The sequence below is a fragment of the Manacus candei genome, unplaced genomic scaffold, assembly GCF_025592945.1.
Source record: "Manacus candei isolate 608988 ecotype Guabito, Panama unplaced genomic scaffold, ASM2559294v1 h1tg000045l, whole genome shotgun sequence".
Lineage (NCBI taxonomy): Eukaryota > Metazoa > Chordata > Aves > Passeriformes > Pipridae > Manacus > Manacus candei.
The window spans coordinates 8989872-9009383 of record NW_026138093.1 but is presented as its reverse complement, the minus strand read 5'-3'; the positions used below and the strand labels follow the sequence as shown (position 1 = coordinate 9009383).

General features: G+C 51.3%; 1 protein-coding gene and 1 pseudogene across 1 annotated transcript in view; one reads left to right on the top strand and one right to left on the bottom strand.

The window, feature by feature from the left end:
- The window catches only part of LOC127474812 (zinc finger protein 729-like), a 463770-nt pseudogene that overhangs the window by 89637 nt on the left and 354621 nt on the right, over window positions 1-19512 (bottom strand).
- The window catches only part of LOC127474856 (zinc finger protein 239-like), a 218817-nt gene that overhangs the window by 58969 nt on the left and 140336 nt on the right, over window positions 1-19512 (top strand).

Genomic DNA, 19512 nt, shown 5'->3' with positions numbered 1-19512 from the left:
GCTTGCCACGGTGGGAGTTTTGCCCGCTGTGCTTCCAGTCTGCAGGTGGGAATCTTTGTCTGGATGGGTTCCCCAGACCTGCCTTACCAGCCCTGGCTTCCTGTTGGGGCTGTCTGCTCTTTCCCACAGTCTGCACAGTGCAATTCTGTCCTGGGGGCTACTTCCAAAGCTTCACCTCCCTTTAGGCCTTGGAATTAAAGGCCTTCCTGTTTGCCACCAGTGCTGATGTGTTGTGGTGCCTTATGGGATTTTCCTGCTTTGACAGTGTTTTGAGACAGTTCATTGTGCCCTTCAAGTCCTTCCATGGGCACACACACCCCACTCTCACCAGTGCCTGGCCCTCCAAAGAACACAAGCCCTGATGATTTGTAGCTCCCACTCCCGTGGTTGGCACTTGGAGCTCCCTCCGTACCCAGAGCTCAGAGCTCCCTTGTGCCAGAAAGTTTAAAGAGATTGTGCCTCATTCTGCCAAGACAACCCTTGGAAAAAAGTGTCCCTCTGTGTTTCCTGGGATCAGAGCACTCTATTGTCATCTTCCAAAACTTTGGAGAGGTCCCAGAGATCTCCCAGGAAGGAATTTGGGGCCTCAAGTACATGACCCGTATATAGAGGCTGAGGACTCAGGGGTCAGGGGTGCAAAGATTGAGGACAGTAGAGGAGTATCCTGAGAGGTCTGGAAGGGGGGTGTCAGAGCTGGTGGAGCTTTTCTTCCTGTCAGAAAACAGCCTAAGAAAGAAATAGTGCCAAGAAAAGCAGCTGGAGTCTGGATGAGCCCAAGGCTTTGTGTGTGCAGGAAGAGCCAGGGAGGACTTGGCAAAGGGCTGGCAAGGTTCCTGCCCTGAACAGCTCTGCCCTGTCCTCCCACCCCAGGATCCCTTGAACCTCCTGCTCCCTTCTCCTCTCTGCCCTTGCTGCCTGCAGCTCCTGCCCTGCTCTGCCATATGGCCACTTCCTCTGCACTGCAGCAACTGGGAGAGTCCTGCTGAAAGATCCTGGAAGCTGTGGGATGTGGCAGCTTTAGGAGATGCCTCCAGGAAGGCAAGTTGAACTTTCCTACAGCCAGAGAATTCTTCCTTCAAATCCTGGGAAGGTTTCTCCTGTAGTGAGAGCTCAGTCACCTCCCAGCCCTGGCTGCCTCTCATCTCTCTGCCTTCTCTCCTGTGCCGTGGGTGCTGCAGGCAGTGCCCTCAGCCCTGCTGGGCTGTGCAGAGGAGCTGCTCACCAGCAGAGCTGTCTCTTTGAAGCTCTTCTTGCTTGCCAGGAGCTCCCTGTGTGCCAGGAGCCCGGCCCAGCTCAGCAGCACAGCAACAGCCCCAGGCAGCCCTTTCTCTGCCCCTCTGGGCTCCCTCCAGCTGTCCCTGGGGCTCCAGGGGAACCTGCTGGCACACAGCTGAAGGAAATAATCATGTTCCTTCTCTCAGCTGGGTACAGACACTTCTTTCAGCAGGGTCATGTCTCCAAACAGACACAGAGTTAAGTCCAAGAGTCCCCTTTTCATGTCCCATCATTAGACAGGAAACCCAGACAGTGCCCAGGAGGGATCTCCTTCCCCTGCACTGAGGGAAGGGACTCAGCTGAGTCAACAGAGGTGTCTCCTTGTGGCTCTGCAGACCTGGGGCCAGAAGGACACTCAGCTCCCTCCACAACCCCCATGGGCTGGGATTCCTCCTGCCCCACTTCAGTGGGCCCAAAACAGGCCCCTGCAGGTGACTCCTTGTCCCAGCTCCCATGGCAATGAATGAAGACCAAAGCCAGGAGTGACCTGCTGGGACACAAAGCCCTGGTTCCTCCTGAGGGGCCAGAGGTGACCAAGATTCCTGCTGGGAACTGCAGGCTGCAATGGAGCAGTTCCTAGGGACAGGGCAGCAGCTGTGGGATCTTCTTGGAGGCTGCTGGGACATTGCTTTGGCCAACTTCAGTGGCAGAAGGGGCCCACATGTAGGACAGGGGAACCTGTCACTGTTCCTTCTGTCCACGGCAGCCCCTAGAGGTGTTCAGGTGACCAAATGGAGTCAGGTGGCACAGGGAGAGAGGTCTCTCTCCTGTTCTTTATCAGAGGTATTTTCTATGTGTCTTTAGAGTACAATAGCAGTTGTCTCCTGGACATCCCTTCACTGCTGAACCTAATTCAGGGCAGCTGAGCCTGGATTGAACAGCCAAAGAGGGGCCTGTAGTGCCAGGGGAGGTGCCAGGGCTCTGCAGCACAAGTGCAGCAGCTGCCATGGACAGCACAGGGCCTGTGCAGGAACCCCCTCCCCATTCCCAGCAGTTGTGGGACAGGCACCACCCAGGGCTTCCCAGACATATTGGGGGCCTTTGGACAGGGAGTGAATCCCAGCCCTGCAGGGACACAAAGGCTGTCCCTTCTCTGCCCAGCCAAGGCCGGGCCAGGCACGAGTCCAAATCCCATCAGCCCAGGCTGTCCACACTTGTTCCCTCCCTCTGCTGGCTCTTCTCTCCCCCATTTCAGCAGCATGTGCTGATCTCCTCAGGGATCAGGCCTGGGATTTTCCCCCTGGGCCTGAGTCCCAGCACGTCCACCCCCAAGGCCATTGTCAGCAAAGCCTCTGCACACCCCAGCTCTCGGGGCTTTCAGAGCAGCTTTCCCCACTGCAAGTCTGTTCTTACCCCGGTGCCCCCTGAGGGGCTGCAGCCAGACAGGCCCCAATGCCCTGCGTGTGGGGCACAGGCAGGAGGAGCTGCAGCCCCAAGTCTCTCTTCATTCCACTTGCAGGCAATAACAGCCCAGGCCTGCTGAGACAGTTCCCAGGTTGCAGGGCTGTGATGGGTTGGGAGAGAAGGCCAAGGAGACACAGGAGAGAAAGAGCAGGAGAGAGGTGTCCTCAGCGGGAAGGAGCTTCTTGGACCTGTGGAGCTGCTCTAGGGGATGAACAACTTGGGTGAACTTTTGTGGGTGAGGGTCAGAGGAGAGAGTGGTTTGGGTGACATTGTGGTGTGAGACAAAGAGCCCATTCAAGTTGGCTTTGATAACCCTGGAATTCACTGGAAAGGCCCCACGACAGGATGCAAAGGGTCCCAGAGGTTTGTGCAGGGTCTTGGTGAAGACACCCCTTGGGCCACAGGCCTTTAGAGCACAGCTGGCAGGTTGGTGGACAAGATGGAGGCTCATCTGCATCTGCTTCTGTCCAAGAGGAACCAAGAGGTTCCCACAGAAACTGACTGTAGCGATGGGAATGTATGGTGGTTGCCATGGTAACTGAGTGTAGCAATGGGAATGTATGAGGGTTGCCATGAAAACCAACCATAGCAATAGAAATGTGTGATGGTTGCCATGGTAACTGACACTGGCAATGAGACTGTATGTGGTTGCCATGGTAACCAACAATAGCAATGGGAAGTATGATGGTTGCCACAGTAACTGACTGTAGTGACGAGAATGTATGGTGGTTGCCATGGTAACTGACCATAGCAACGTGAATGTATGATGGTTGCCATGGTAACTGACCATAGAAACAGGACTGTATGATGGTTGCTATGGTAACCGACCAAAACAGTGGGAATGTATGCTGTTTGCCATGGTAACCGTCCCTAGTAATACAATGTATGAGGTTTGCCATGGTAAATGTCCGTAGCAGTGGGAGGTATGATGGTTGCCATGTGTCCTGGTTAGGACAGCTGGGACCGATTCATCACTGGATGAGTGTAGCCCAAAAGTGTGTATTCTATGGCCTTCCATGCCATTGTCCCAGAAACTGTTGTCAGTAGAGGCCTGCAAGGGGGGGAGGATGTTCCTGAGCAACCTCATACCCTTTTATGGACTGAGCATCCTCATACCCTTTTATGGAATTCCCCACTCTGAGGGAAGGACGAAGCATCCATTTATGGAATTCTCCGCTCTGAGGGGAGGACTGGGCATTCCTGCCTGAACTGGAGAATATATAAACCTGGAATTTCAGAACCTTACTACCACTCGCGGGATCCAGAGGAGGACTGCAGCTCACCGCTCTCAACCAGACTGAGACCACCACCCTCAACTGGACTGCAATCACCACTTTTGACCAGACTGCAACAGCTCTCCCACCAGAAGGTTTTTCCCCCTCTCCCTTTACTTTGGACTCAAGGGGGGGCCCAAGGAACACCACTTTGTTCATGCCCCAGGGTACTGGGTTATACATTTGGGTTTTGTGGGTTAAGACCAATTGTTTATTTGTATAATTGTACTTAGTGTATTATTTTAATAAATTGTTATTCTGATTTATAATCTCTCCTTTGAGTTGAGTTCATTTCCCCTGCTGGTTAACTCTTAAACCAGCACAAGGGGCCAGAACTGGACACAGCACTCCAGGTGGGGCCTCCCCAGTGCCCAGCACAGAGGGGCAATCAGTTCTCTGCTCCTGCTGTCCACACTCTTCTCCACAAAGGCCACCATGCCCTTGGCCTTCTTGCCCCCCTGGGCACACTCTGCCTCATATCCAGTCCCTGTCAAGCAGCACCCCCAAGTCCCTTCCTGCTGAGCAGCTCTCCAGCCCCTCTGCCCCCAGCCTGGAGCGTTCCAGGGGGTTGTTGGGACCCAAGGGCAGGCCCTGACACTTGGCCTTATTGATCCAGCCTGTCCAGATCCCTCTGCAGAGCCTTCCTGCCCTCCAGCACATCCACATTCACACCCAACGTGGTGTTGTCCACGACTTTCCTGAGGGGGCACTCGATCCCCTGCCCCAGGTCACCCAGAACGATGTTAAACAGGAGCAGCCCCAACCCTGAACCCTTGGGAACCCCACTACTGCCCGGCCCCACCTGAATTTCCTTCCATTCCCCACCACTCCCTGGGCCATCAGACACTTTGTCACCCAGCAAACAGTTCCCTGGGCAAGCCATGAGCAGCCAGTTTTTGCAGGAGATGCTGGGGGAGATGGTGCCAAAGGCTTTCTGGAATTCCACAGAGACACATCCCCAGCCTTTCCCTCAGCTGCTGAGTGGGTCCTTTGTCAGAGAAGGAGATGAGGTTGGTCAGGCAGGACCTGCCTTTCCCAACCCCACGCTGGCTGGGGCTGATCCCCTGGTTGTCCTGCCACTGCCATGGGATGGCACTGAGGAGGATCTGCTGCATGGACTTCCCTGGTCCTGAGGTCAATGGGAGAGGCCAGGAGTTCCCCAGATGCTCCTTTGGGCCCTTCCTGTGCATGGGCATCCCATGTGCTTGTTGCCAGTCAGCTGGGACTTGTGCAGTTCTGCAGCACTGCTGGGGAATGAGTGAGAGTGGCTTGGCCAGCTCTTTCTCCAGCTCCCTCAGGACTCTTGGCTGCATCCCATGTGGGCCCAGGCACTTGGGGGGGTCTCACTGGCAGAGTAGGTCACTGACCATTTCCTCCTGCATTGTGGGGGCTTCACTCAGCTCCCCATAACCAGCTTCCAGCCAAAGCCTGCCTGCCAGGTGTCCAAGGGGTCAGTTCTGCTGCCCCCTCCTTCCTTCCCCCACAATGGAAAACTCCCTCATTTTGGGTCCCTGTGCCCCAGACGGCTCCGACCACCACCTCACCCACCAGTCCCACAATCATGGAATGCTTTGGCTTGGGAGGGGCCTTCAGGAGAATCTCAGCACCCTCAGAGGAAAGATTTCCTTCCTACTATCTCCTCCAACCCTTCCCTCTACCCGTGTGAAGCCATTCCCCTTATCCTGTCACTCCAGACCCTTGTCCAAAGTCTCTCTCCATCTTTCTGGTTGGCTCCTTTCAGGCACTACAAGGCCACAATTAGATCACCCCAAAGCCTTCTCTTCTCCAGCCTCAACAATCCCAATTCTCTCAGCCTTTCTTCACAGCAGAGCTGCTCCATCCCTCTGATCCTCTTGCTGCTCCCCTCTGGACTCGCTCCAACAGGTCCATGTCCTTCCTGTGCTGGAGCCCAGAGCTGGAGGCAGCTCTGCAGGTGGGGCAGCATTACAGCCATGCATATTCCAGCAAGGACATGGTGGAACCTCATGGAACCAAGGACCATTGGGACACTGCAGGGCCTTCTGGAGCCAAAGGAGTCCTGGGACACTGGGCAATCTCATGGAATCAAGGGAGCACTGTCACCCTGGCAAAACTCCTGGAATTCAGGGCCCATTGTGACACTGCAGCTCCCCATGGAACAAAAGGAACCCTGGGACGCTGCAGAAACTCATGGAACCAAGGGACCATTGGGACACTGAGGGGGCTGATGGAATCAGGAGGCCATTGGGACAATCCAGGGCCTCATGAAATCAAAGGAATTCTGGGACACTGTCGAACCTCCTGGAACCAAGGGTTCCTGCTGACATGTGTGTCCTCCTGGAACCAAGGGAGCCCGGAGATATTTCTGAACCTCCCAGAATCCAGGGGCCATTGGGACCCTGCAGAACCTCCTGCATTCCAGTGCTCCTTGTGAAACTGCAGGATCCCCTGGAACCCAAGGATTCCTGGAACACTGCAGAGCTCACGGAACCAAGGGGCCACTGCCCCACTGCAGCTCCTTCTGAAGCACAAGGGACCCTGGGACAGTGGGAAATCTCCGAGAATCCAAAGGGCATTTTGGGTCTGCAGGGCCTCATGGAAGTAAAGGAAGCTTTGGAGACTGGGGAAGCTCATGGAATCCAGGGGCCATTGGGACATGTGGGGCCTCCTGGAAGCAAAGGAATCCTGAGAATGTCTGTGGGAACAACACAAGGCAGCAGCAGCTGCATTCAGCTAATCAGGATCCAAAAGGAGTGTTTTGGCCTTGACTGGTGTTTTCCATCCAGAGAGTGCTGTTTGCCAAAGTGGAAACCACTTGGAACGCTCTGCATGGTAGCCTGTGTTTTTCTCTGGTGGTTGAACACAGCCAGCACATGAGGGGAGGGGAATGTGTGGGATCAGGGCACTGCTTTGGGGTCATGCTGGGAATTCCAGTGGACTAAAAGACAAAGCCCAGGCGCTGTTTCCAAAGGAACCCCAATGAAAGGGGGACACTGGAAAGATGGGTGGACAAGTCCTGAAATGGAACTCTGTGTGTGCAGCCTCATTTTCTCCTTCAGTGCCCACAGGAGAGGCGGCAAAAAGTGAGGGTTGGGACCCAAAAACTGTTCAGGGGGAAATGGGGGATTGAGGGGACAATGGGAATATGGAAGGAACAGGGAGAAGGGTGGAAAAGGGGGGGTGGTCTGGAGAGTCTGACGGTCCCATGGGGGTCTCTGGGCACAGGGGGGTTGGCAATGGGGGGTGGCCCCCCTGAGCTCCCAACTTCCTGTGGGGTGCTGGGGGCTGCTGGATCCAATCTCAGACTTGGGTTATGCCAACAAAACATAACTAAACCCAGTTTAGAGGAATTACAGAGGTGTGACTGAAACACTTTTGTCCCCCAGCTTTTAATGATGGCAAATCAGATCTATTGATAGAAATGAATTTATTTAGAATTACAAATGATCAGACAAAAGATCTTCATCAGAATTATTTACTGCACAACAGAAACACTAAAACTACCAGGAGTACAGCATAAGATAGGACAGTGCTCTACACTAAAGCAATTGTTGAAGCAATTCTACTCAAGCTGGCACAAAAGCAATAATTCTTAATTAGAGATGGATGGAACTCCCCCAGACCAATGCTCGTGGGGAGATCTCTGCTCTCAACCTCCAGCAGTGACCCTGGGGGGCCCCCAGCCAAGGCAGGAATCTCCACACACACCCCCTACACAGGAAGGGCTCTGTTGGAAGAACCTGCCCCTGGGAAAGGGGACTGGCCCTTTGTGGTGGAAAGGGATGGACTGACAGTCACTGGACACCAGGGGTTGCCTCCCCATCAGGGGCTTCATTCGGGGTGGAAGCAGCGGTTGAAGCTCTACCCGCAGTCGGGGCACTGGCAGGGCTTCCCTTACTGGTGGGTCCGTTGGTGTTTGGTGAAGGTAGAGCTGTGGGGGAAGCTCTTCCCACACTCCCCACACTTATAGGGCCTCTCCCCAGTGTGGATGCGCCGATGGGTGATGAGGTGGGAGTTGTACTTGAAGCCCTTCCCACAGTCGGTGCAGCAGAAGGGCCTCTCATCCCTGTGTGTCTGCTCATGCCTGCGGAGATGTGAGCTGGTCTGAAACCTCTTCCCACATTCCAAGCACTTGTAGGGCCGTTCACTTGTGTGGATGAGCTTGTGGGTGCGGAGGTGGGAGCTGTCCCTGAAGCTCTTCCCACATTCTCCACACATGTAGGGCCGTTCCCCAGTGTGGATGTGCTGGTGTCGGATCAGGCTGGAGCTGTGCCTGAAGCTCTTCCCACAACCATTACACATGTAGGGTCGTTCCACAGTGTGGACACTCTGGTGTTTGATCAGATGAGGGCTCTGGCTGAAGCTCTTCCCACATTCCCCACACGTGTAGGGACGTGCCCCAGTGTGGATGTGCTGGTGTCGGATCAGGTGGGAGCTGTTCTTGAAGCTCTTCCCACATTCCAAGCATTTGAAGGGTTTCTCCCTGCTGGGAGGCTGCTCAGGGACCACCAGGTCAGAGCTCCCCCTCAAGCTCCGGCCGCCTTCCCGGCACAGGCTGGCTCTTTCCTCCTCAGAGCACCCTGGGCTGGCTTTGGAGCCCCTCCTGCGGGGGGATCTCCGGCCCTTTTCCTCCCCGCTGCCTTCCTGCGCCGGGGAGCCCTTCAAAACGGCCTCTCCCACCAGGGTCTCACGGGGGGATTTGTCCTCCGCGCTCTCCCTCCTCAGCTCGGGGCCTGGGGCAGGAAGCAAGAAGGACAGGCAGGGGATTTGCCTCCGGCCCACAGGGAAGGCCAAGGACATCCCCCCAACTCCGGCCCCGGCAGGACGGCGGCGCCAGCGGGGTTGTCCTGCAGCCGGGGCCATGCTGGGCTGACAGAGCCAGCACAACACCCGCCCAAAGGGACACTGACTTCCTCCTCACCTGCCTGGGGGGCCCAAGGCATCTTCCTCTTCCTCACAGCCTCCTCCTCCATCCGACCAAGCTTTGGGAAGGACAAATCCTGATGGGGGGAAAACAAGAGCTGAGCACGTTGGCTTGGGGGTTCCTCCTGCCCAAGTCCATCTCTAGAACTCACTGGGCATCCTGTGTCCATAAAAACCTCCAAAACACCACGATTCAGCCCAGAAAAACCCAAACCATCGAGATTCAGGCAAAAAATCCCTTCAGAAATAGCAACCCTCCCCAAAAACGGCAAAAACTTAAAGTTTAGCCAGAAAATACTCCAAAATATGAAGATTCAGCCGAAAAACATGGTGTTTAATTGTGAGGATGAGGAGAGTGAGGTCACTTCATGAGAACTTGATTGACTTACTATATATTAATCAAAAGCTGTATTAATGTAGTGTCACTTAAAACACTCCAGGGCTGTTCCTCGAGGTTCTCTGGCCCCCTGCCAGTTTGGGGGCTGTTTCTCCAAACCACCAAATCACGTGTGCCAAATGCCCTGGTTGGTCAGTGCCGGCTGGGGCAGTGGGCACTCAGTGAGGGGATGAGAAAACTGCACCCAGGGCTGGGCTGAAAGAGGCTTCAGCACCACTTCTGATGGCCCAGGGGCAGCATCTGGCTTCTCCCAAAATGAGACAGGGCACTTGTTCCTCTGCAGGGAGTCAAGGGCAAGAGGGTGACTCCTGCTGCATGGATGGAACAGCAGAGGATGCCTTGGGTCCCCAGGTTGGATCAGCACTCAGGGATACAAACTGCCCTCGGGCTCAGGATGCAGCTGCCAGCACAGATTTCCCTGCAAAGTCTGCAGGGAGTCAAGCTCTGCAGAGGAGATTGTGCCCCATGGATGGGATTGCAGAGGCTCCCTCAGGTCCCCAGAATCAATCAGCAATATACACAAAAGGCCCCCTTGAAAGTTTTTAGGGGGAGTGTCCTGCAGGGAGGGGACAGTGTCACCCCACCAGGGCAGGGCTGGCAAGTGGGAGGCTGCTCCAGGACTCTGCAAGAGGCCTCGTGCTCTGCTCGGCCCCAGCACTGCCTGGTACCAACACCCCCGGCTGCCCCCGGCCCTGGGCAGCTCTGCTGCCACAGGCTGTGCCCTCACCGTGGCCCTGCAATGGCCCTGCCTGTCCCTCACCCGTGGCCCTGTCCCTTGGCTCTCTCTCTGCCAGCTCAGTGTGGGGCACACGGGCTGGGGGTCCCTCCCAAGCCCCCCGGGCAGCCGGCGTTGGCTGGGGGGATGTGAGGGCTGGGCCTGCTCAGCACAGCCCCGGCCTCGTGCCCAGTGCCTCTTTCCTGCCCCACACAAGAGCTTCCCGGCCCCCCAGGGCTCCCCTGCTGCTGCCTCTGCTCCTGGCCCTGCCTTTGCTGCTCCCTTGGCTGGGGCAGCGGCTGCAGGGGGGGATGGCAGCAGCTTCAGCTCCACGGCACTTCCTGGGGGGAGCTCAGCCCGGGGGGACGGGCAGGGACCTGATGGGGATGGACAGGGGCCCAGCAGGGACAGCCAGGGCCTGCAGGGGAAGGCACAGGGACAACCTGGCCCCCCACACTGACACGGCTGTCTCTGCTCCTCCTTGCAGGCTGCGTGGCCAGGCACAGTTTGTGTTCCTGGGTGCCCACCATCTCAGCACTTGGAGACGCTCAAATCAGCGCCCGCAGCTCTGCAGCAAAGCCCCAGCTCACCTGGCACACAGGGGATGGACACAGCACCTGCTCGGGGATGGGCAGTGACAGCTTTGTGTCTTCCCCATCACAGGGCTCTCCTTCCTCAGCAGCACCTCTGCCTTGCACTTATTCTCAGCCTCACCTCAGGGACAGCTCTGGGCTCACCTCCGCGCCACTTCTCAGCCTCACCTCAGGGCCTGGGCTCAAGGACAGGAACCTGCAGGGAGGGGACATCAGGTGCAAGCTGAGGGCTGCCTGCTTGCACTGGCCTCTGGGCTTCTTTCTCCTTCTACAACCAGCCCACAACTCAGCCTGCTTTTCTAACACCACACATTTACACACTAACCTTGGAGATAGATATGGACAGACATCTCTATCACCCTGGGGATGGAGCCTCAAGCATGTGCTGCCATAGGAATGGCAATCACAGAATCACAGAATCAGCCACGTTGGAAAAGACCTCCGAGATCATCAAGTCCAACCCCTGATCCAACCCCGCTGTGCTTCCCAGACCATGGCACTGAGGCCACATCCACTCTCACCTTCAACACCTCCAGGGACGCTGACTCCACCCCCTCCCTGCCCAGCCCATTCCAAGGCCTGATGACTCTCTTGGCAAAAAATTGCTTCCCAATATCCACTCTAAACCTCCCCTGGCACAGGTCCAGACCCAGCCCTTTTGTCCTACTGCTGCTTCCTGGCAGAACAGCCCCACCCCCACCTGGCTCCAACCTCCTGGCAGGGACTTGCAGACAGTCAGGAGGTCTCCCCTGAGCCTCCTCTTCTCCAGCCTCAACACCCCCAGCTCCCTCAGCCTCTCCTCACACCACTTGTGCTCCACTCCCTTCCCCAGCCTCGCTGCTCTTCTCTGCACCTGCTCCAGCCCCTCCAGGGCCTTCCTCAACTCAGGGGCCCAGAGCTGGACACAGCACTCCAGGGGTGGCCTCACCAGCGCTCACTCCAGCCCAACAATCCCTTCCCTGCTCCTGCTGACACACTCTTCCTCACACAGGTCCCTCTGCAGAGCCCTCCTGCCTTCCAGCACATCAACACACCCCCAGCTTGGTGTCACCTGCACATTTGCTGATGAAATGCCTGGTTCTGCAGCAGCTGCAGATGCTCAAGGGGCAGCAGGACCATGTCAGGGGCCTGGGAGGCCTGGGGGGCTTTGGGGTCTGGGAGGGTCCTGGGGGAGCTGGGGAGGGGCTTTGGGGATTGGGGGTACAGACCAGGACAGACCAGGACAGACCAGTGCCTCCTCACTGCTCCCCAGATCTCTCCTGGAGCTGGGCCACCTTTTCGTGGGACACCTGAGCCCCCCCCCAGTGCCCTCCCAGTACAGCCCAGTGCCCCCAGTACAGCCCACTGTGTTCCTGTCCTAGGGTGCCGGGTGATCCCTCTTTGTGGGGGTTGGGAGGGATTCGAGGGGGCACTGGGGAGATTTGAAGGGATCTGGGGGCGGTTGGATGGGGATTTGGGGGGGCTTGGGGGGCTTTGGGTGCATTTGCAAGAGTTAAAACAGGTTTTGGGGCACTGGGGCATCAAAGTGATCTATGGGGGGAGAGGATTAAAGGGAAAATAGAGGTTAAGAGACATTTGGGAGGAGTTAAAAGGGCCTGGGGGGGAGATGAGGGACTGCACCACGAGCAGGTGAGTCCTGAGACCCCCTCTGGTGTCCCCAAGACCTTCTTGGTGTCCCCAGTTCCCCCCTTGACACCCCAAGACCCCCCTGGTGTCTCCAATGTCTCCAGGGCCTCCTCACAGCCCCAGTTCCCCCCTTGACACCCCCAATTCCTCTGTTCCCAAACCCCTCCCCACTGTCCCCAAACCCCATCTCTGATGTCCCGAACCCTAATTCTCACCCCAGGAGCCCCCCCCTTGACCCTCTGACAACAAAAATGCCCCCCCCACGCTCACTGAAAGGTCAAGGGCATCTGGGGACACGTTGGGGACAGTCGGGGGGCTTTGTGGGGCACTGGGGGATTACTGGGGGATACTGGGACACACTGGGGGGAACCAGGGGGCACTGGGGGGTTACTGAGGGACACTGGGAGGGACTGGAGGTGAACTGGGGTACACTGGGGGTCACTGGCAGAGAACTGGAGAGTTACTGGGGGATTACCAGGACACACGGGGGGACACTGGGAGGTTACTGGGCCATACTGGGGGTTACTGGGTGCTCACTGGAGGATCACTGGGCCATACTGGGGGGCAGTGGGAGGTCACTGGGACACACTGGGTGGTTACTGAGGGGGTTACTAAGCTGTACTGAGGGTCATTGGGAAGTCATTGGGATATACTGGGGGCACTGGGATCCCCTTACCAGGATGTGGTACATCTCCCCCCACCCCGGATTTTGGGGGGCATCCCTAGGACCCCTTGGGGCTGGGAGACACCCTGAACCCCACTGCTGGGCTTTAGGGGACCCCCCAAAATCCTCTCAAAACCCCTGAAATTCCTCCCTTGACCCATCAAAACCTTCTTCAGGTCCCCTCAAATCCCCTCAGAGACCTCATCCTGCCCTCGGACCCCCCAAACCTTCTCAGTGACACGCAAAACACACCTGGGACACCCCAAACCTATTCAGGGACCTCCAGTCCCCCTCAGGGACCTTCAAAACAGTCTGGGACCCCGTAAACCCCCTAGAGACCCCAAAACTACATAAAAGGTCCCCGAAAAGGCCCCCAGGACCCCCAAGCCTCCTCACAGACCCCCAAAGCCCACCTGGGACCCCCCCAAGTCTCCTGAGAAATCAAAACCCCCTTGGAGACTCCCAAACCCACTCAGGGACCTCCAAACTCCTCCCTGAGTCCCCTCAGGACACCGAACCCCCTCAGGGACCCCTCACAAAGACCCCGGGAACCCCCGAACCCCCGAGCTAAACCCTCCCGAGCCCTCCAGCCTTTCCACCCACACCCGCGCTCCCCGCAGCCCCCGAGCGGATCCCCAGACCCCGCTCTCGCCGCCCCCCCCGCACTCACAGCTCAGCGCAGCGGACGCCGCCTCTCCCCCACTCGTTTCCACGCGGACAAAATGGCGCTCGCTCTGCGCGCGCATCGTCCTTAGAAACTCGCCCCGCAGCCAATCAGCGCGCGGCCACGGCCCCTGCCCGCCCTCTTTGGGCTTTTGCCCCGCGCGGTGCATTGTGGGAGTTGTAGTCCTTGCGGCGAGAAAGGATAGGCCTTTGGGGGTTTAGTTTTTCTGTCTTCTTTTATTATATCCTTTTTCTTTCGTTCGTTTCTTTCTTTTTTTATTTCTCCTTTTTTTATTCCTCTTTTTTCGTTTTTCTTTCTCTTTTTTTCCCCTCTTTTTTTTATGTTCTTTCTTTTTTGTTTTTGTTTTTTTTTTCTTATTTTTTCCTGTTCCTTCTTTTTCTTTTTTCTCTAAAGTCTAGACGACTTTAGGAATAAATTTAAAAGCCAACACAGTGCTATAAATTTAGGATGTGAATGTAAGGAAGTAGTAATGAAATCTCTGGCAAGACTCCACTCATACTGTGCTCACTAATACTTACCACATCATAAAAATCTGCTTTTTTAAAAATGTGAGAAGACAGTTGATCCCAGGAATAAAAGTTATGAGCTGTGAAGACAAGAACAGAAAAGCCCTCCTTCTGAAACAGTCACAGAAAAGGCAAATAAGTGTAACACAATTATGGAGTGATGAAAGGGAGTTCACACAAAGAAATATTTCAGATATATGCAGAAGAATTACAAGCATTGCCCCATTTTGACTAATTCTTCCTTACTTTATTTGCTGTGATAAATAGCACAACTCTCTGCTTAAAACTGGGAGAATTTTACTGATTAATACACTACAGACTACAGAGAGTTTGTGTGCCAGTTCTGCTTCTCACTCGTTCAGCAAAGCTGAGCAGAACTTCTGATTAGACAGAAATCCCAAGTGGCTGCAGACTGGGCTAGAAGGGAGCAAATCACCCTGAAAAACAAAGTCCCAGTGCTCCCTGGGAGTGCAGAAGAGCAGGGACGGTGTCAGGAAAGGCATCTCCTGAGAGGAACACGAACTGAACTCAAGTCCAGTTTTTCTTTTTCCTTCTGTCAAAGTTATTTGGGAGACAGTTGTGACAGTTTTTCTCTAAAATGCAGGTAGAAGGCCAAATCTTGATTTCCTTGACTTTGGCATGACTGATGTATTTGGGCACTTTTTCATTCCCTCACTTCAATTATATGGCAAGGCAGCAGAGAACTCTGGGAAAAGGTTTCTTTAGCAGAAGTTGAAAATTAAGAGGTTATTTTTAGTTTGAAAAAAAATTGTGATCTTGTCTTATTCTGCATAAAGGTCATATTCACTCACCTGATGACAGTAAAAAAGCCAACAGACAACATCAGAAATCTCAGACATTAAGGTATGTTTGGCAAATATCATTACTATAGAAAAGAATAAACTGCTGTATCTTCCCTTTCTCTCTCCTTTTCTCTCTTCACTCTCAGTGGCCTTTTTGTCTCATTATCTCAGAATTTTGCAGGGATTTACATTTTCCACTCCTTACAGCACAAGGATATCCCCTTTCAGGTGGTATCCAAGCTACTGTTTGGTTGGAAACAAGCTATATGAAGGAAAAATACTTTAATTATGCAAAGAGTTTCAAGAATTCAGATATAAAATTTCAGATTTTTAAAATTCATTTTTGAAACTACAGAGAAAAATCCCACAGAGAAATTTTTAACTGTAAATAAGTATATACAGTGTAAATAAAGAAATGCATGTTGGAAAAAAAATTGTCTCATAATTGTAAAACAGTGATCAGCAGTAACTTCACAATGGAATACTCCTTTGTCCTCTGTCACTCTCCCTTTTGTACAATCTTCCATCCAGTTCCATCAAGTACTCCCCATAATGGAAAGTTCTGGAACAGCATTGTTTTTCTTATCCTCGAAAAGAGAATGCTCCATGTTCACACTCATTAAAAGGCTGTGATTTTGTACCTAATGAGATCTCTCTCACTCTTTGATCAAACAAAACTTCTGTCTAAGTGAAATCTTGGCTGCTGAAGTAAAAAATAAAATTTCTTCTTATTTTAGTGGCACCCAGATTTCATTGAATGGTTTACAAAGTGTGAAGGCACTGATTACAGCCCAGTGTAAAATCACCATTACACTCATAATTTACCATGCAATGGAATTGTAGAGCATTTGAAGAGTCACTGTACAAAACACCATAGTAAAGCAAACAGACATTGTCCTAGTATGGAAGATTTCTTTAAACACTCTCACTGCTAATTTAATTCTAGTTAAACACACATATCCTAGGGAATGCCTCGTGCTTTTCAGCAGGATTTTATGTGTAAATCAGGATAACACGTTTTCAAAGCATTAACTAAAAGGAAGCACGAACTAAAACCTATTTAACCAATGAGGTATTGCTTTTAAACTACCACAAGGTCATAAAAAAGATCATTTCAAAGCTATAAGTTTTCTAATTGTAATCAACAACAACCTAATGATGAAAGAAAGTCTATCTGAATGGCTGTCATAAACCTGTGCACAGCCTTGCTTATCTTTAAAGATCCTTTACTCTGTCATTTGGTAAAATATTCACTACCAAATTTTGCTATGCAAAATTAAAATGTGGCACTGGAATTAGAAATAACATTGTCTTACTGCTCAGTCTTAAATGAGCAGTGAAACTCAGATGCAGTTTTATTATTCTATAACAAAGTCTATTTCTTAATATTAGGTGCAACTTGACAATAAAATTGGAAAAGTCTAAAATGTGCTGGAGATTGACCTTTTCCTTATTTCTCAGTGATCTGTCACACAAACTCTGTATTGGATTTACTCACTTTCCTGAAGTCTTTCTGCTGGTTTGGCCCCAAACCTAATCCATCTGTTTGCAAGCAAACTGTTTCAAGTTTAACTGTATTTTGAGCTGTAAGGTTTATGGGATTTCTCTTTTCTTTGATTTTGTTTTTCTTTTCCTTGAAAATGGTATGGATGTCACTCTACACTATTCTTACTCAACAGCTACACCTACACATCTCTCAAGATCAAGAGTTGTTGGGCTCTCACATTAGAATTCAAAACTATCTTAAATTAATTGTTTCCATTGGCATTTATTCAAAGAAATTTATTTCTCCAGGATGGCCATGCAAAGGGAATGCAAAAGGGACACACCTACACCAGCTAGAAATGGAAAAACTTTCTTGACATAAAAAAAAAGAACCAACAGCCAACCAAAACAAAACCACAGAACAAAACACTCACAGTGTTCAGGGCATATTTGCTCAATTCTCTCATTTCCAATTGTTATGAAGAGAACAGCCAGAGGGGTTTAGAGCCTCAGTCACTGTAAATCAGCACATTGGAACTGACTTTCTTACAGGTATAGAACTTGGTGGATTCTGGCTCAATATATTGCCAGTGGTTTCTATTACTGTTATTAAACAAATTCTCTGAGTCTATCCAGTGAGTGCTCCTTGTCAGCACTTTCAGCTTCTATTCTGAAACAGGTTCCAAAATGCGGGTGAGTCTCTCTCTATTCTTGGACTAGATCAACTGTCCCTCATAGAATACACCTCCATTCACAGAAAAAAATGAAGTACATAACACACCTCTCACCTTCACAATATGTTAACTACACAACTGTTTTCATGCTCTAGTTCTTGAAGTTAACCATGTGACAAATTAGAAGCCAAAAAGGACAAGTTTTTTAGTAAGAACTACTAATGCAAACACATTCTTTAGAACTTCCAGTCCTCAGCTGAGATAATAAATCACATTTTGTTCAACAGAGTGTTTGTGGAATTGCTACATGCACAGAAAAAGCACTTTTTCCTGCTCACCTCCTGGAGGCCTGACAATTGTTACAGCATCACTTATCAAGCTGCCCTGGCTGTTGGATGCATTCACTTGCACTGTGTAGTTAGAAAATGGAATCAGGCCTTTAATGGTACCCACACATTGAATTTCCTGCTGCTGCAGAACATCTGAGTGTCATTTACCACAGAATAATGAGCGTTATCTGTCAGGAAAAAACAAGAAAGGGGGAGAAGAACAAATGTTAGACCTTGTGTCTGCTACAATTCACTGTCTTTAGGAACTAAGTCTTATTCCTACTCAGAAGAAGACTTGTTGTTTTTACCAATAACACACACACATGGAACTCTGGCTATTGGGGAGAAAAAGTATTATTCATCATTTCTCCTGCTTTTGGCAACAGTTTATGGTACCTGTAAATCTTGGAAAATAAACCAACCAACACATGAAGCAACCCTGCAGTTGCAGAGCTGACTGCTCTATACTGCAAACAGGAGCCAGCTCTCAGAAATTACTGATCTTCTAGAAAAGTTGTGTGAGAACTGCAGATTCCAAACAATAGTGTTAATTCTTGTGCCTATGATACACTGGTAAAAATTTCTGAATTCACCAGAAAAATGCTTGCCTTAGGAGTTTATAAGCTAACTCATTGCATAGAGCAGAAAAAGTCACCTGCAGTAACACCTGCTTTCCAGCATGGCCTGCAGTCCCCTCACAGGTAAAAGGATTGGAAGCATTCAGTTGATCAGCTGAAATCATCAGAGGACACCACAGCAACCTCCATGTCCTTTGCAAACCTTTTAAGATCTAAACTTAAGATAAGACAACATTCTGCCCTACAAAAATAAAGAAACCCTTTCCAAAATACCCAGTAAGACTAGAAAATTTAAAAAAATTACGTGTCAGGTAACAATTTTTTCAAACCAGTGAAGAGTTCACTCACATATCTGAGAGCAAAGCTGAGCTCATTTAAAGATTATCCTGTATTTCAAACATATAAAGCACTCTATAAATGATTAATATTATTACTACTGTTCATCATTCCATGGAGAGCTCTCACAGGGAAGTCAGAGGAAATTCTCTGTTACAAACAACAGCAGAATCACACAAGTCTAAGATCACAGGTATGAGAATGAGATTAAACAGTGTATAACTATTAAAAATATTGTAAGTGAAGTCAGGCATTGTCACAGGTAGCAGATTGAATATTCACATCTGAGTCCTCTACAAAACCTAGATAAGACAGAATTAAAAAAACCCCTAGAAAAGTAACATTTTAATTATTTTTTTAAGGGAAGCTCCTTGGATTTACACATTTTTATTCAAGTTTTAAATGAGCTATTAGAACTGAAATGTTATTAAATCTGAAAACAGTTTTCCAATCTCCCCTATTTCCATGATGTGCTCTAACACGTGTGTGTGCAGCACATTTCAGTCCTGCTCACAGGACATTTTACCACAGATGAGGGATCTGGATTTTCTCCTGATTTGAGGATTCCTACAAACAATCTCTGATTTACTTACGGTGCAGGTCCACGCCATTCCATGATTTTGGTGTTCACAGAGTGGCACAAAGGGCGTTTTCAGTGATTCTTCTGGTAACAGATGACAAACTTATTTTCTGAGGTTTTGTGGAGGGGGGGCAGTTTTGTAGAACTCTTTAGAAACCTGCCTTGAAGCCCAGTCCCTTATTGCTCCAATTCTCCCTGGATGACACCGTGCCACAGCACCAGAGCACCCGGACAGACTCCAGCAGGGTGAAGGTGGAATGGTTTCATGGAGCCTGATGGATTCACTTTGGATTTCACTGAAGTTTACACAAGCCTCAGACCCCGTTTTAGATACAGCAATGAAGGCAAAACTTCTTATCTGCCAGAAGAACATCCACATTTCACACATTCCACACACAGAATCCTGCAGGAGCAAAGTTATTTTGTCCGACATCACTCTTATGGACACAGGTTGCTCAACCAGCACCACAAAAATGCATCCACATTCCTTGAACTCAGTTCTTCAATTGTACATCCAACCCTCCTTCTGCACCTTTGTGAAACTGTCCCTGGCTGTGATTTGGGAGCAGATACAACCCAGCATACCTAGGTAGCCTCATCTCCTCGGATGGTAAGACTGATGGGGAGTAGACAACAGGTTAGCAAAGGCATAAAGTGCTTTTGGAAAGCTTCATAAAAGAGTTTGG